Source organism: Lathyrus oleraceus, chromosome 6 (assembly GCF_024323335.1).
Source record: "Lathyrus oleraceus cultivar Zhongwan6 chromosome 6, CAAS_Psat_ZW6_1.0, whole genome shotgun sequence".
Taxonomy (NCBI): domain Eukaryota; kingdom Viridiplantae; phylum Streptophyta; class Magnoliopsida; order Fabales; family Fabaceae; genus Lathyrus; species Lathyrus oleraceus.
In genome coordinates this window covers 521,878,296-521,883,416 of record NC_066584.1, presented here as the reverse complement: position 1 = coordinate 521,883,416, position 5,121 = coordinate 521,878,296, and the positions used below count along the sequence as shown (strand labels likewise).

The 5,121-nt window shown below is 39.7% G+C and overlaps 1 non-coding gene across 1 annotated transcript; it reads left to right on the top strand.

The window, feature by feature from the left end:
* The first annotated feature begins 4,203 nt into the window (after positions 1-4,203).
* LOC127099297 (small nucleolar RNA R71) lies at positions 4,204-4,310 on the top strand. The gene has a single exon (XR_007793818.1). It is a non-coding gene; the product is annotated as a small nucleolar RNA R71 (small nucleolar RNA).
* Positions 4,311-5,121: the final 811 nt, after the last annotated feature.

Below are 5,121 nucleotides of genomic sequence, written 5' to 3'. Positions count from 1 at the left end.
TTCCTCGATGTAGCGACAGTTTTTTCCAATATCTGTTTAATTTCTCTATTAGACACTTCCACTTGTCCACTAGTTTGAGGATGGTAAGGTGTTGCTACTCGATGTTTTACACCATACCTAAACAATAATTTTTCGAGTATTTTAGATATGAAATGAGATCCACCGTCACTGATGACTATTCTTGGGACACCAAATCTTGGAAAGATTATATTCTTAAAGAGTTTAATTACTACTCGTGTGTCGTTTGTTGGAGAAGCTATAGCCTCAATCCATTTTGATACGTAGTCAACCGCTACGAGTATGTACTTGTTACCAAAAGAAGGTGGAAAAGGTCCCATGAAATCTATTCCCCACACATCGAAAATTTCTACTTCCAAAATGGCTTTTTGTGGCATTTCGTCACGTCTAGATATGTTTCCTGTGCGGTGACACCTATCGCATTTCTTGACAGCGGTATGTACATCCTTCCATATGTTTGGCCAATAAAGACCGGCTTGTAGGATTTTAGAGCAGGTTTTGGATGTACTTGCATGTCCACCATAAGGAGCGGAATGAAAATGTTGGATTATACTTTCTACCTCTTCTTCAGGTATACAGCGACGGAAAATACCATCGGACCCTCTTTTGAAAAGTAAAGGGTCGTCCCAATAATAATGTTTTATGTCATGGAAGAATCGTTTCTTTTGTTGGTAGGATAAATCAAGTGGAACCACTCCGGCGGCTAAATAATTGACAAAATCAACGTACCATGGTGTAACGCATATAGCCAAGATGGTCTCTACCTGTTTGTCAACTCTATTTTCTTCCAAATTAGCTATAAGTTTATCGTACGAGAAATCATCGTTGATCGATGTTCTTTCCGGTTCCAGGTTTTCGAGTCTAGAGAGGTGATCTGCTACTACGTTTTCAGTTCCTTTTTTATCTTTGATTTCCAAATCAAATTCTTGTAGCAACAAGATCCACCTTAGGAGTCTAGGTTTAGCGTCCTTTTTTGTTAAGAGGTACTTAATGGCAGTGTGATCAGTGTAAACGATTATTTTAGCTCCGACCAAGTAGGAACGAAATTTATCTAGTGCAAATACTACTGCTAAAAGTTCTTTCTCGGTCGTGGCGTAATTCATTTGCGCTTCATCTAGAGTTCTACTCGCATAATATATGACGTGAAGTTTTTTATCCTTTCGTTGTCCTAAAACAGCGCCTACGGCGTAGTCACTTGCGTCACACATTATTTCGAAAGGTTCATTCCAATCCGGGGTCTGCATTATGGGCGCGGAGATCAATGGTTGTTTAAGTGTTTGAAATGATTCTAAACATTTATTGTCGAAGATGAATTCAGCGTCTTTCATTAATAATTCGGTTAAAGGTTTAGTTATTTTAGAGAAATCTTTAATGAATCTTCGGTAAAAACCGGCATGTCCTAAGAAGCTTCGTATTTCCCTCACAGTTTTCAGAGGTTGAAGGTTTTCGATTACTTCTATTTTGGCTTTGTCTACTTCAATTCCTCTATTTGATATGATGTGTCCTAAAACAATTCCTTCTTGTACCATAAAGTGACATTTTTCCCAATTAAGTACTAGGTTTACTTTTACACAACGTTCTAGAACTCTTTCTAGGTTTTCAAGACATTCTTTGAAACTTTGCCCGCATACGGAAAAGTCATCCATAAAGACTTCCATGATGTTATCGAGAAAATCGGCGAATATTGCCATCATGCACCTTTGGAAAGTTGCAGGAGCATTGCACAAGCCAAACGGCATTCGTCGATAAGCGAAGGTACCAAAAGGACATGTGAACGTTGTCTTTTCTTGGTCATCAGGATGAATTGGTATTTGAAAGAAACCTGAGTAACCGTCCAGATAGCAGAAATGAGAATGCTTGGCTAGTCGTTCTAACATCTGGTCTATGAATGGTAAAGGAAAATGATATTTTCGGGTTGCTTTGTTTAACTTTCTATAATCAATGCACATTCTCCATCCCGATTCAATTCGTTTGGTTATAGTTTCTCCTTTTTCATTTTCGATCACTGTTATACCTCCTTTCTTTGGTACTACGTGTACATGACTAACCCATTTGCTATCGGATATAGGATATATGATACCTGCCTCTAATAACTTCGTTACTTCCTTCTTCACTACCTCACTCATGATCGGGTTTAGTCTCCTCTGATGTTCCCTAGAAGTCTTACAGTCTTCTTCTAGCATGATGCGGTGCATACAAATAGAAGGACTTATCCCTTTAAGATCGGTGATGTTGTATCCTAATGCGGTTGGATATTTTCTTAAGATATGTAGGAGTTTTTCGGTTTCAAGTTTTCCTAGGTCTGCATTGACTATTACTGGTCGTTCAAGTTCTAAGTCTAGGAATTCATATCTCAGATTTTTGGGAAGTGTTTTCAGGTCGAGGGTTGGTTTCTTAAGGCATTGTGTAGGATCTGATGTTATTGCTAAACATTGGTTCAGTCTGTCTTCTACACGATAGTCGGACAAATCGTCATTTTCGAATTCTGTTTCTTTTATGCATTCATCGATGATATCCATGAAGTAACATGTGTCTTCTATCGCAGGTGCTTTCAAAAATTGGGAAAGAATAAACTCAATTTTCTCTTCTCCTACTTCGAAAGTGAGTCGTCCTCGTTTTACGTCTATGATAGCATCGACAAATGCTAAGAAGGGTCTTCCCAATATAATGGGGGTAACTTCATCTTCTCTTATGTCCATAATTATAAAATCGGTGGGAATGTAGAATTGACCTATGCGTACGGGAACGTTTTCAAGAATTCCTACGGGATATTTAACGGAACGATCTGCCAATTGCACAGACATTTTAGTTGGTCTTAATTCTCCCATTTCAAGTTTCTTGCATATGGACAAGGGCATAACACTGATACCGGCTCCTAAATCTCATAAAGCTTTGTCTATGACAAATTTTCCTATATGACAGGGTATAGAAAAACTACCAGGATCTTTAAGTTTAGGAGGCATATTTTGGATTATTGCGCTACACTCAGCAGTGAGTGTAACAGTTTCGTTATCTTCAAGTTTCTTTTTATTAGATAAAATTTCTTTTAAGAACTTAGCATATGAGGGCATTTATGTAATAGCTTCTGTAAAAGGAATTGTGACGTTTAATTGTTTCAGTAGGTCAACAAATTTTTTAAATTGGCCCGCGTTTTTGGTTTTAATTAGCCTTTGAGGATAAGGGATAGGTGGTTTGTAAGGCGGTGGAGGTACATAAGGTTCTTTTTTTTCTACGGTTTCCTTATTACACTCTTCCTTTTCCTTAGGTTTACCTTCTTCCTCAGTTGACTTTTTAGAGTTTTGGTTCTCAATCCTTGGGTCAGATGGTCCTTCTACCTCTTTACCACTTCGTAGTATAATTGCATGAGCGTGGCCTTTCGGATTAGGTTGTGGCTATCCAGGAAATGTACCAGTTGGGGCAGCAGTAGACGCTTGTTGTTGAGCTACTTGCGAGATTTGTGTTTCAAGCATTTTGTTATGGGTAGCCAGGGCATCTACTTTACTTGCTAGTTGTTTAATCTGTTCGCTAGTGTGTACATTCTGGTTTAAGAACTCTTTATTGGTTTGCTGTTGAGAAGCTATGAAGTTCTCCATCATGATTTCCAAGTTGGATTTCCTAGGAACGTTATTGTTAGGTGTAGATGGGGTCGGCTTTTGATATCCAGGTGGTACAGCTGGAGTTTGACTGGGAGCTTGACCTGGTGCGTATAAAGCGTTGTTACTTTTATACGAGAAATTAGGATGGTTCTTCCAGTTTGAGTTATTGGTATTCGAGTAAGGATTTCCTTGAGCATAGTTCACCTGATCTGTTTGAATTCCTGTTAGGAGTTGACAATCTGTAGGAGTGTGACCTTGAATTCCACAGACCTCGCAATTTTGAGTTACGGCAACCACGGTGGCTGGAGGTGATGCATTTAAACTTTCAATTTTCTGGGCAAGAGCATCCACTTTTGCATTAACATGATCAAGGCTACTTATCTCGTACATGCCACCTTTTGTTTGAGGTTTTTCTACCACTGTTCGGTCGCTTCCCCACTGATAATGATTTTGGGCCATGCTCTCTATAAGTTGATAAGCGTCGGTGTAAGGTTTATCCATAAGCGCACCACCGGCGGCGGCGTCTATTGTTAACCTTGTGTTGTACAAGAGACCATTGTAGAAGGTGTGCATTACTAACCAGTCCTTTAAACCATGGTGTGGGCAAAGTCTCATCATGTCCTTGTATCTTTCCCATGCTTCAAAAAGAGATTCGTTATCTTTTTGCTTAAATCCATTTATCTGGGCTCTCAACATAGCTGTTTTGCTTGGAGGAAAATATCGGGCAAGAAAGACTTTCTTCAACTCATTCCATGTGGTGACTGAGTTGGAAGGAAGAGACTGAAGCCATCTTCTAGCTTTATCTCTTAACGAGAAAGGAAAGAGACGAAGTCGAATTGTCTCTGAAGTGACACCATTAGCTTTAACAGTGTCAGCGTATTGGACAAATGCGGATAAATGAAGGTTTGGATCCTCGGTAGGATTTCTAGAAAATTGATTCTGTTGCACTGCCTGCAACATCGAAGGTTTAAGTTCGAAGTTGTTCGCTTCGATTGCGGGTGGAACAATACTCGAATGCGACTCATCCTGCGATGGAGCAGCGTAATCTCGAAGAGCACGAGCTGGTTCGGCCATCGCTGGTATCGTTAAAGGAAGGAGATTTTTGAGATCAGGAACTTCGATTGGAGGAAGATTGTTTCTAGCACGATACTCCCGAATTCGTCGTAATAATCAGAGATATCGTTCGACGTCGTTGATTTTTAAGTAGTACGGCTCGCCTTGTGAGCGAGTGTGTGGCATACAAATCAACAAAAAAGGGAAAAAATAAAAATTGCCTTAGTCTCTACAGCGTAACAGAAGAGTTACGATATCGACTAAATAAAAGTTCCCCGACAACGGCGCCAAAAACATGGTCGCGACTTTATGAGTCTATCGGGGTACTAACTGCAAGCGCACAGTCTAATCGCGTAGTTTTAAAAGATATCGATCCCACAGGGACTTAATGAATCGATCTACCGTTTTTCTAGGGTTACTGTGTAAAGCTAAGGCGGATGATACTTTAATGATT